The sequence below is a fragment of the Quercus robur genome, chromosome 9 (assembly GCF_932294415.1).
Source record: "Quercus robur chromosome 9, dhQueRobu3.1, whole genome shotgun sequence".
Classification (NCBI taxonomy): Eukaryota; Viridiplantae; Streptophyta; class Magnoliopsida; order Fagales; family Fagaceae; genus Quercus; species Quercus robur.
Window position 1 is genome coordinate 10,535,002 of NC_065542.1, and position 13,047 is coordinate 10,548,048.

General features: G+C 38.8%; 2 protein-coding genes across 7 annotated transcripts in view; one reads left to right on the forward strand and one right to left on the reverse strand.

Annotated features, from left to right (window-relative positions):
- LOC126698107 (rust resistance kinase Lr10-like) overlaps positions 1-13,047 on the forward strand; it is a 144,189-nt gene that overhangs the window by 32,178 nt on the left and 98,964 nt on the right. The gene's annotated exons all lie outside the window — the stretch shown is intronic.
- Positions 1-13,047, reverse strand: part of LOC126698100 (rust resistance kinase Lr10-like) — a 96,141-nt gene that overhangs the window by 12,088 nt on the left and 71,006 nt on the right. The gene's annotated exons all lie outside the window — the stretch shown is intronic.

A 13,047-nucleotide genomic window follows, 5' to 3' on the forward strand; every position in this document is an offset into this window, starting at 1 on the left:
CGTGGATTTCCAGACTCGCGCCGACGCGGCTCAAATCGGCGCCGACTCTAGCCGATTCGGCTCCGACGCAAGCCGATTCGCGCCTAACCGGACGGATTTGCGCCGATTCGGGCCAAATCGGATCGTATCGGCGTGTTTCGGCCGGAAAAAAGCAATCGTCCGGTAAGGAAAAAAAAACTTCTGGACTGGACTGATCGGATCTTTGCTTCTTCATGTTCTACTAAGTTGTTCTCTGTTTTCTTTTTCTTTTTTTGAAGTGGTCTGTAACTTCTGTTTCTCTTTTTTTGGTAAGTACAAAAACTCTTTCTTTGGTTTTTTGCCTCTCTGATCAAACGTGAGAGCCACATCTTCCTTTCTTTTTTCTTTTTTTTTTCCTTTTTAATGGGAAGCTACACGTGACTCCGTGAGAGCCTCCTATTTTTTTGTTTTTTTTTTGTTTTACTTATTATTATCTATTTATTTTATTATTATTATTTCTATACTATTATTATTAATATTATTATTATTATAATATGAGTTTTCTATTATTATTATATAAAAAAGCATGCTTAGTAATATATTAAAAATATTTTTAATAATTTTTTAATCGCCGAGTCCCGCCGCACCCGCACCCACCTTTTTCAAAAATTGCCGAGTCCCGCACCCGTACCCGCACCCGCATCCGAGTCTCGAAACGCACCCGTGCTTCATAGCACACCAATTACTCCAATCCAAAGGTCCCCAATTGCAAACAACTTTTTTGGTGTTACATTGTTTCTTTTCTCCCCTGTTCTTCCTCAATTTCAGATCAACCCATTTAGAAATCAGATCCTTATTATTTCTTTCAAACACAACTCATTCAGATCAAACACACAAACACTATCAAATCAAGCCCATTCAAACAAAAACAAAAAAAAAAGTCAAACAACCCAAATGAACGGTCATGAGAGAGATCGTAATTGGAGAGAGAGAAGGCGATCAGACTTCAAAATCGTGAGAGAGAACAGGATCGGAGCTTTCTGTGACGTACCCGAGCAGAGAGAGAAGCCGATTGGAGTGGGTCATGGTCGACCAAACTCAACTCGGCTTTCTCCGTTACGCAAGCTTGCTGCAAAGCCGTTTACAGTTTCAGCATCTGGTTCTTAAGACGCAAAGCCATGGTGTTGAGAGAGAGAGAGAGAGAAAGAGAGAGACTTAATCTCAGTGGTTCGGGGAGAGAGCCAGACATGAATAAGAAAACAATAATATTTGTAGTTTGTTGATTAACGGTTCATTCAATAAGTCTATTGTTTGGATCGAAATTTTGACTAACGGCTAGTCTGGTGCAAATTCTAATCAGGCTCCTCTCAATTAAAGTGACGTCCTAATTTTGAAGAATATATATATATATTATCAAAAGGATTACAAGCTTTATATGCTAGCTGATATAAGGAAATAACAGGATAAACCATACTAACCAGCTAACTAATCCTCTACCTAACTCTTTCACGTGCTAAGTGTGTGTCCACTAACAGTTTATCTACAACTGCAACTAATCTAAGCTACAAGTCGTTTAGTAACAATTTTAAGAAACTACAGTCGTTTATCTCCTTCTTCTATTTTGCAGTGCCTTTCTTCTTCTTCTTCTTCTACTTTGCAGTTCATCTTGTACTCTGTTTCTGTTTCTTTGGCTGAACACTTCTTCTTCTTGCCACCATTCTGATATACATATATAAAGTCGGAAAATGCTACAAGTATTACAAATTTTACTTACAAATTGATGTAACAATAAATGTAATAGATAAGTTTCAACAACTCATAAATGAATATTTGAATTATTTCTTTATAGTTGATAACACATTAGTTTATTAGCTTAATGTAATAAAAGTTGTAGTACTTGTAATACTACTCAATAAAGTCAACTAGTTTTTTTGTTTATATTTACTGTTAAGCATGGCCCAATGAGAGTTGTTAATGCAATTTTATTAGGCCGTAGAATTTTCAAGTCATTCATGTCACTTATTTCACTAATTAGCAATTCATTTTTTGTTAACAAAAAGTAATTTTACCTTTATAATGAATTTCTTGCAGATTTTTGGGTCAATTGGGTCTTAACAGTACAGAACATCAGTAATAACCCGATCTCTTCTTCAAATTGTTTTAGCATGTGATTCATTAACATTGTTCTTAAAAATATTTATTTATTTATTTATTTAATGGATGTGCTTAAAAATAGTTACACATTCAAACAAGACATAAATATTAGTTGCATTAACATGGAAATAACATATGTTGTGCTTCCCTTTTGACACCCCCTAAACTAAAAAATGGTCCCAACTCCCAAACATGAGAAAACTACAACCCAAAAGTACCTATAATTTTTTTTTTTTTTTTTTTTTTAACAATTCAATCCAAAGAATTCTCACCAACATGAATAAATTTTCATAATAATTTCATTAAAGATACTCCTAAAGTAAGTCAGGCTTCTATGAATAATTACAAGGATCACTTATCACAAAAGAATGGAAGTCTACATAATAATTACATGTCAATAACTTGTCCTAACGTGAATAAAAGTGATCACCAATATGAAATGCAAAAGAATAAGTTAAGTCTCCTCTAGAATGTACAGCACCTAAAAATGAGTTAACCTCTACTAAAACAGTACCATTGGCTTTGCTCAATAGCTAGCTGCTCATGCTCCGCGTTTCAAGTTCACTATCCTAACCATCTCCTCTGCTCCAGGAGCATGGCCCTTTTTTTTTTTTTTAATCATTTTATTCTTTTTTTTATTTTCTTAAAATTGAGGAATTATAACATTTCTTTTTTATTTTTTACGTGGATCTTAGCTATTTTTAATGCCAATTAATATTTTATTTTATTTTATTAATCATGTCATCTTTTAAGCGTGATAGCTGTGTAAACAAATTTTTTTTTTTTTTTTTTTTTGATAAACTGCAATGCATTACTGAAGAAACAAAGAACAGGGGGATAATCTGCCTTACATAAATGCAGCAAAGAGGGGGGCAGATTATCCAAAAAGAAAAAGAAAGCTGAACGAGACAGTAAAGAGAAACTAGCTACGTGGTGAGCTACACCATTACAAGTTCTACTAATCCAAACAAAAGTGCAGGAAACAAAACACTTAACAAGAGCAAGGATGTTAAGCAGCGGAGTGTGGATGCATCAAGGAGGAGGATTGCTGGGGGTGTTGATAACGTCGAAACAAATCTTGGCATCTCCTTCAAAGATCACATGGCTCCATTTTTCCACTTTTGCAAGTTGGACTACCCAAAGTAATGCCTCTGTTTCCGCTTGGAGGGGGGGAGTTTTCTTTGTCAATCTGGCTCAGATTTTGACAGGTACACTGCAGTAGTCGCGAGCTACTACTGCAATAGCTGCTTGAGAGGTTGAAATGGCAGCATCCACGTTGATCTTGATGCACCCTAAGGCCGGTGGGCACCAAGCTTGCACGCATGGGGGGTGCTGGGGAGCAATTGGGGGGGTTGAGATTGCAGTGTATTCAAAGTATCTAGAATGGACCAGTCTGATGGATGTGGAGATATCCCAATGGCAATTATGATGGAGGGACAAATTCCTTGCTCTCCAAATTTCTTCAAGTGTTAAGGCCAAGAGCAGAGGGACATGACCTTTACCTGAATCATTGCTAGGAAGTGCTGGAGGGTTCAGCACTAATTTAACAATATCCTCAGGTTGAGAAATAGCTAGAAGATCAGTTCTGAGACCCCAACAAACAGAGAACCAAAGGGATCTTGATGCAGGGCAGTTAAAGAAGAGATGGGTAGAAGATTCAGTGCTATCCTTACAGAAGATGCAAGAAAGGTCACTTACATGGAGGCGGGTCTGGAGATTTTGCCTTGTGGGAAGCGAATTTGCGTCGATCCTCCAAAGGAACATTTTCAGTCTCTCAGGAACATTCAAATTCCAAAAATTACTCCAGTTGAGGCCAATGGGGGTTAAGGTGGGGAGGTGAGTGCGGGAAGTGTGATATGCTGATTTGACTGAGAAGGGCCCTTTAAGGTCCGGTGTCCATATGAGCTTATCAGGGAAAGGATTAGAGGGGATAGGGATGGAGAGGATGGCCCGAGCAGATTGGGGGGTCAAACAACTCCTTGACTAAATGATGCTTCCAACAATGAAGGTCGATGTCAATTAACTGAGAAGCAAAGACTGGGAGTTGAGCATACTCCTCTACTTTAGGGGTAGGGATGAAACCCTCTATCCAGGGGACCCAAGGGTCCTTCCAGACATTAATGGAGGTACCATTACCAATGGTGTAACAAGCTCCTTTAATAATGACTTTCTTTGCTTGCTCAATAGCTTTCCAAATGGGGGAGGCACGGTTGGGGGGATCAGAGTACAACCACTCCTCAGATACTTTGTATTTTGCTCTTAGGATATTCATGCATAGGCTATCCCTCTTGGAGGCAATCATCCATGCAAGCTTAGCAATGAATGCATTGTTGATATCCTTAGCTTTTTTGAAACCAAGACCACCATGGTTCTTTGGATAGCAAAGTTTGTCCCATGCTCTCCAAGCAAGAAAATTACCTCCTGGTTTCTTAGGATTCCACCAGAATCTTCTACTAAGGGAGTCAATGTTGTCACGCACTTTTTTAGGGATGCTAAAAGTGGACATAACATAGTTAGGGATGGTTTGGGCAACCAAGCATATGAGGGTTCTTCTTCCAGCCCAAGAGAGGCATTTACTCCTCCACCCTGAGAGTTTGGCTTCGAGCTTAGATTGGATGTATGCGAAGTCTTTTACAGGAGCTCTGGACAACAAGAGTGGTGCACCCAAGTAGATAGAATCTTTTTGAGAGACTTCATTTGGAGAGTGCTTTTTAAGGATCTCCATATGTTGCTCTAGGTGTGTTTTGAGAAAAGGATGCCAGACTTCTCTTTGTTAACTTGTTGGCCGGACCAAAGGCAGCACTTATCAAGGGTTCGGGCAATTGTTGTGGCATCTTTTTTTGAAGCTTTGGAGAATAGTATAATATCATCCGCGTACATCACGTGTGTGATAATAGGGCCACTTCTGCTGGTTCTTATTCCACTGATGCTTTTTTGCCTTAGTTCATGGTCTAGCATTCTAGAAAGAATTTTTTGCCCCAAAAGGAAAAGATAGGAGGAGAGTGGATTGCCTTGTCTAAGCCCCCTGCTTGGTTTGAAGCTTTCAGACTTGCCCCCATTGACTAATACTTCAAAAGACACCGAGGTTAAACAGCTAAGAATCCAGTTTGAAAAAACCTCATTGAAACCAAGGTGAAGAAGGTCAGCATGAATAAAACTCCAACTAACTCTGTCATAAGCCTTTTGGAGATCGATTTTAATCGCCATAAGACCTGGCTTGGTTTTTCGGGACTTGAAGCTGTGAAGGATCTCTTAAACAATGACTTGGTTTTCGGCTATCCATATGTTAGGGATGAAAGCGGATTGCGCCGAGGAGATAATTTTATCAAGATGAGGTCTGAGCTTCGCCGTTAACAACTTTGAGATAATCTTGTAAATCACATTGCAAAGACTTATAGGTCTGAAATGATTTACAGTAGAGGGGTTAGAAATTTTAGGAATGAGGACAATGAGTGAACAGTTTACCTCTCTAGGCATGGTCCCTCTTGTGAAGAAGGAAATGACAGCGTTGATGACGGCGTCGCTGACGGTAGGCCAGCATTTCTTACAGAATATAACAGGGAAGCCGTCTGGACCGGGGGCTTTGAGATCTTGCATGCCAAAAATATAGATTTAATCTCATCCGGAGTGGGAATTCTGCTGAGTTCGGAGTTCTCGTCCTCTGTGATACATAGGAGAACAAGGTGCCCAAGATGAGGGGGAAAGTCAGCCACGTTTTGCTGAAAGAGGTTCTTGAAATGTATAAGGAACGCATTTCTAATGGAATTGCCCTCTGTAATCCATACTCCGTTATCATCCCGTAATGCATCAATGCTGTTTCTTTTCCTTTTGATGATTGTGGAGAAGTGGAAGAATTTGGTGTTTTTGTCACCTAGCTTCAGCCAGAGCTCTCTTGATTTCTGGCGTCATAGAGCTTGGGTCCGGAGAAGCCATTCTGAGAGTTCAGCTTGAAGAGAAGCTTCTAAATCCCCTGAATGGATTGAAGGAGGCTCTCTCTGGATGGCATTGATTTGTTGGATCTTGGAATTTATCTTGTCTTAGCACCGACCGAACACTTCCTTGTTCCACTTCTTGAGCGCATCTCTGGTGGTAGCTTGTTTTTTGCATAACTTGATGAAGTCAGAGCCATGACATTCCTCATTCCAAGCACTATCGATTACCGATGAGCAGCGTTCATCCCTTAGCCATGCAACCTCAAATCTAAAAGGTCGGTGAGCAAAGGTGGATAGAGGGCTGGTGTCGAGTACAATTGGTGCGTGGTCGGAGCTGATGGCACCCAGATGGGTCATTGTTGCTTTCGGGTATGCTAACCTCCATGATATATTGACTATTCCTCTGTCCAACCTTCTTTTGACTAAGGCATTCCCCCATTTGCCTTTTGCCCAAGTATATTTACCACCAGAGTATCCAAGGTCAATGGCACCAACTTCGAACATCAATTCTTTGAGATAGTTGGTAGAGCTACTGCCTTTTTTACCTCCCAGAGCTTCATCTTCATTTAGCATAAAGTTGAAGTCGCCAAAACACATCCAAGGTCCTTGGTGGGATTCAAGCAGGGCCAGGAGACATTCCAACGCTTTTTTCTTTTTTGAAAAATACGGAGGGCCGTAAAAGCCCACCATGAGCCACTCGCAGACAGTGTCGCTGATTTTGACAACAATGAGATTTCTACTGAATTCTACTTCCTTAACCGAAAGCCCAGCTTTCCATAAAACACACAGGCCGCTAGCTTTGCCCTTAGCCTCAACAACAAACGTATGATCAAACTTGATAGAATTCCTAACATTATCCATTCTATTTACAGTAGCTTTAGTTTCAGACAGGAAAATTAAATCGGCTTTAGACCCTTTTATTTAAGCCTTTAAGGCTCGAACTGTCAAGGCGTTGCAGATGCCCCGACAGTTCCAACTGAGGAGTTTCATGGGGATGGTGGGGGCATGATAAGGCCCGCCTCCTCGGCCATAGTAGTAGATGAATTGGGGTTAGCATAGATGTGTGAGCATGCTTCAGAAGACAAATGATAGAAAGACTTACGGTTCTGGGTTTCATCCTCTGTTTTTTTATTCTCCTTAAGAATGAATGCTCTAGGCTTGACTGTGGAATGAGGGCAGCGGTCTCCAGATTGAAAAATAACGGTTCATGTCCACTAATTGCCTTTCTCAGACGTTTGGCGAAGATGTTTAGATCTTTTTCTGTGACCTTCCTTTTTAGAGGATTTGGTGGAAATGATATTGTGTGTAGCGGAGTGAGGGGTTGGGTTTGGGGATCCTGGAGTTTTTCAGTGGCATTGGAACATAGAGGTGTGGGGTAAATGGGAGATTGGGTATTTAGGGATTCTGAAATATCTATTGGGGACGGTGGAAGGAATGGGATTGGGTTGTTGATTGGGTTGGATGGTGTGTGCTCTTCTATGGGCCTTAGGCCCACTTGGACAGGAGTTAGTCGGATCAGATTTCGAAGGCATTGGGCTGAAGCTTTGGCTGAAGGGCTCGCTTGAGATGTGGACTTGGTGTGGGGTACAGGTGTCACGGACTTGGTGTGAGGTACAGGTGTCACCCGTATTGCTTCTAGCTCAACTTGGGTGTGAGACATTAGGATAGTACTTTCCGTACTTTCTGAGGTAGTGGAGGTGGGAATGTCGTGAGGGTGCCACGTACTCTGTGTAGGTTATGGTTTGGTACTCTGTGCAGGACATGTATTGTACGTTGCTAACGATGCTACCCTAGGACCACTGCCTTGCACAGAGCTGTTATCCTGCTCCGACGACATTTCAGGTGCTAACGTTGCTAACGATGCTGCCCCAGGACCACTGTCTTGCACATAGTTGTTATCACACTCTGGTGACATTTCAAGTACGGTTGAGGCCACGTTAGAGTCACTGGTTGGGTGCTTGGAAACTCCAGGAGGTGGGCTATTATGACCGGGACGGAGCAATGGTCCAGCTGCTTTGAATGTTGCACCGTAGGGGTTTCGGATTTGGAAGAGGGTATTTGTGCATGATTTTTCCTCATGTCCGATAACTCCGCACTTATAGCAAATATTAGCTAGTTTCTCATACTTCAGTCCGATCCATGAGTCACTATTGTTCGGCCGTGGGAGGAAGAAGCCTGGGAGCAGGGGCTTCTCTATTGGGATATCAACTCGAATCCTTAGGAATTTTTTCCAAACGCCGCCTGGTTCTCTGACTAGATCCACTTCTATGACTTTCCCTAGCCGCAAGCCTATCCTTTTCAGGTTATCCTCCATACTCCACAACGTGGGGAGGCCGTGGACTTGCACCCAGAAGGTTGATGATGAAAAGTCGACTTCTTGCCAGGTGATATCTGGGCTCCATTTTTTAATGATGAGGTGTCCACCCTTGCAAGACCATGGCCGTCTGTGAAAGGCTCTATGCGCGTCAACTTCGTGGTGGAATGAAAACATGAACATGTTCTTGACTATACGTTTCACGTCCTGGGTTAGACCAGAGACCATGCTTTAAGGACCACGTCCTTGACATAGGTGGGTCCTATGTCTTTGTTGGTGATGAGTTTGGCGAGGAAGGTAAGGTTGGATGTTGTTATGGAAGCTTGGCTTGGAGGGAGCTCTATTCTGGTTTCTTCACAGGAAACTTTTTTCTATGCGTGATATGAGGTCAGAGACCTCCATGGCAGATTTGGGATGTTGTTGACAGCTTAGAATGTGGGGTGGATGATGCAGAGAAGTGGTGGTTGGAGGATGAGATGGATGAAAGATGATGTAGAAAGAGGTGGTTGGGGGATGAGGTGGGCGGAATGAAGGGGTGGATGGGTGAGTGCAGGTGGTAGTGGGCGGAGATGTTAGGTCAGGGGAAAGGAGAGGGTGAAAGGTACTAGCGGGAGTATGGAGAGAACTTTTTTTTGGTCCATTTTTTACAACTTAGTAACTGTCTTTGCTGTGTAAACAATTGACTACACAAGTAGTTTCCATCACTGTGATTAAAAACCAAATTCAAAAAAATTCAAAACATAAGGATAAAAAAGAAAACAACCCAAAATATAAAAATAAAAAAGTTATTTTCGTGAAAATTAAAAAAAAAAAATTGACAGTAATGCTACAACAAATTTGTTTTCTAATAGTTGTTTATGTGATGTTCCTGCACAGTATTCTTACACCTTGCAGCAAAAATTGTCTTGGGGACTCCTTGTGTGGTGGCTGTTTTGATATGTATGTGGCGTAAGAGACATTTATCAATGTATGATAATGTTGAAGAATTTCTGCAAAGCCAAATTAACCTCATGCCAATTAGGTACTCATACTCAGAAATTAGAAAGATGTCTAAAGGTTTTGAGGACAAATTGGGTGAAGGAGGCTACGGCTCTGTATATAAAGGAAAGCTTCAAAGTGGTCTTCTTGTAGCTATAAAGATGTTGGGAGGTTCCAAAGCTAACGGGCAAGACTTTATCAATGAAGTTGCAACAATTGGAAGGATTCACCATGAGAATGTGGTGCAACTTATTGGCTACTGTGCTGAGGGACTAAAGCGTGCTCTTACATATGAATTCATGCCTAATGGTTCTCTTGACAAATACATTTTTTCTAGAGAAGGAAATATCACCTTAAGTATTGAGAAAACATACGATATTTCTCTTGGAGTGGCTTGTGGAATTGAATATTTGCATCAAGGATGTGACATGCAAATTTTGCATTTTGATATCAAGCCTCATAACATTCTTCTTAATGAGAACTTCACCCCAAAGGTTTTTGATTTTGGACTTGCAAAACTTTATCCAATAGATGATAGCATAGTGTCTTTGACTGCTGCAAGGGGAACACTAGAATATATAGCTCCAGAGTTGTTCTATAAAAATATTGGAGGGGTCTCCTATAAAGCTGATGTTTATAGTTTTGGCATGTTATTGTTGGAAATTGCAAGTAAAAGAAAGAACTTTAATCAATTTGTAGACCATTCAAGCCAAATTTACTTCCCAACTTGGGTCTATGGCCAATTTAGCGAAGGAAATGACATAGATATGGAAGATGCCACAGAGGAGGAGAAGAAAACTACTAAGAAGATGATCATAGTTGCATTATGGTGTATACAGATGAAGCCTAGTGATCGTCCTTCAATGAACAAAGTTGTAAAAATGCTTGAAGGAGAAGTTGAAAGCTTACAAATGCCTTTCAAGACTTTCCTATCATCATCACCAGGGAGACCGATAGGGGATGTAAGAGACAACTTAAATTCAACTAGTTCATCATTTCAATTAGGTGAATCAAGTCAATCGGCTAAAATTTAAATGCAAACTAGTTGATGTTTCAAACTAATTGATTTTAATTGGGAAAGCAAAAATCTCCACTAGTTGAAAGAGTTTGATGAGTTTCTATACAATGGAAAGGAGAGGAAACAAAGAGAAAGATTGAGAGAAAAATCTGTGATTCATATTTTCTTGCTTAATGAATAACTGAGAGCAAAGAAAACTTTATATACTATACAAGTGAGCACTAATGCCACTGATTAATTAATAAAAGAAAATTCAAGTCCACATTATCCTCCACACCATGCGTTGAGACTGAAACTGTGTAACTAACTGGAAACAGACTTCGGCACGTGTGCTTGAGTGAAAGACCAGCTCTTCACGTGTAAGGATTATAAGTTCACATTTTAAGTCACAGACCAAACTGTGTCGTTCAACTAATTCAAGTGACACCGTTTTGGCTTTGATGAAAAAACGTCACCGTATGGATATTTGGTTAACACTGCACGCTGGTGTCATTAGTTGATTGGTGCACCTGGTTTGTAGAGGAGAAAGTTCTTTTGTAACTTTGCTGATCATATAGGAATTAGGAACATCATGTTTTCCCTCCTCATGCTCTGTCTTTGTGTATAAATCTCAGAGCTATGTTGTAACTTGTAAGTTGTAACATAATTAATCAATTCAATGAAATTACATATTACATTCTCCATCATGTTTTGCTTGTGTTCTTGAGCAAAGCTATGTTGATGTTGTAACATTGTTTTATTATATTTATTATAAGTGTCAGTCAAAGCTACAAAATCCAAACCTCAAATCGTCTTCTACCTGTGACAACAATGTCAATGAATTTTGTTCCAAGAATTGGAATGGTTTGATCACAGGCAATGCTAACTTTAGCAAGAAATGAAAGACAACATATAAAAGGAAACCTGAGTGTTTTTTCATTCATTTTATTATTATTTTTTTTTTAGAAAATAATTATATCATTTTTCTTTTTTGATGTGGATTTTTTTTTTTAATATTTAGATACTGATGTGGTTTTTTAATTGCAATTAATTATTTTTATTAGCTATTTGTGTGTCAAGGGAGATGACAAGTACTAAAATGAAAATAGTTTCAAAACTTAAGGATCAAAATCATTGAAAAAAAATTATATATATAAGCACTATATTTAATGTATTGGGGGGAAGAAATAGAAAATGAAGAGACTCATTTTCCTTCATGGCCCACCATATTATTTTCTTCTAAATTGGGGGGAAAGAGAGAGAGGGAAGAAAAAATTATTATGGTCGGATTAATCAATAAAGTATTATATATATATATATATATATATATATATCTTTTTTTTTTTTTTCCATTTTTGTGCAAACCAAACAAGTGAAAGGAAAAATATTATCATTTCTTTTTCCCTTCCTCTCTCCTCTCCTCCCTTTTATTTCCCTTCTCTCTCTCCTGTTTTTGCCAAACACTTGCATTTGGCTTTTGCTTATTTGCTAAAAAAAATTTACTTTTTGTCCCAAAATTTTTTTTTTTTTTGGTTGCAAATAATAAGTTTTATTAGAAATCATCTTCTTTTTTTTTTTTTTTTTGGGTAAAAAATTTAATATAAAAGTTACCAAATTATCTTTTGACAAACAAAAGAAAGAACGCAAATGCATTTGCAAGCCACTCAAGCCAAATTTACTTTCCAACTTAGGTTTATGACCAATTTATGAAAGAAATGACATAGAAATGGAAGATGCCACTGAAGAGGAGAAGAAAATTGATATGAACATGATCATTGTTGCATTATGGTGTACACAAATAGAGCCTAGTGATTGTCCTTCAATGAAAAAAGTTGTAGAGATGCTTGAGGGAGAAATTAAACGCTTAAAAATGCCTACCAAGACTTTCCTAACTTCATCAAAGAGATTGATAGGGAATGTAGGAGACAACTTAAATCCAACTTGTTCATCAATTCATTTAGGTGAATCAAGTCATTCAACTCAGTTTGAAATGCAAACTAGGTGATATGTGGTTGATTTATGATGCTTCATAAATTGATAGTGAAATGATGTTTCATATCTCTGTGTAACAAATAATTATTCGTTCCTTTGATTTATGAATAGGGTCGTCAATGGGCCGGGTCGGGCTGGCTCGGTCCATTTTTACTTAGCCCATGGGCACAATGGGTTAGGCATAATGGGTTATTAATTAGTTAACAGGCCGAGTCGGGCTGGGTCGAAAGAGAAAACCTCAGCCCATGACCCTGCCCATGGGCAATGCCCATTTTGTCTTTAGCGAGCTGGGCTATCGGGTTGGGTTTAATGGGCTACCCATGGGCTTGTGTTAGCATATTATTTTATTATTTTTATAAGGAAAGAATCAATTTTTTTAAGAGAATAATCAATCTATTTTTTTAAAAGGAAATAATTAAAGAATTTAATACTTAATTACAATTTTTTTTTTGCTGTCAAATCTATTTAATTTAATTTTTTTTTTTTTTTTTTTGTTGATGGAAACCTATTTAATTTTTTTTTTATTAAGGCTTTAAATAGTTTTTTATTTTTATCTTTAATAAAAAAAATGTCAAATGGTTAATTCAAATTTGCTAGACTACTAGAAAAATATATATTTACTAAACTAAGTTTAGCACAATACTTTGAGTATCTTAGTGGTTGAGGGAGTTTTCTTAAGAAATTTCTTTATAATATCTCAAAATCAATCCTTCATACACTTC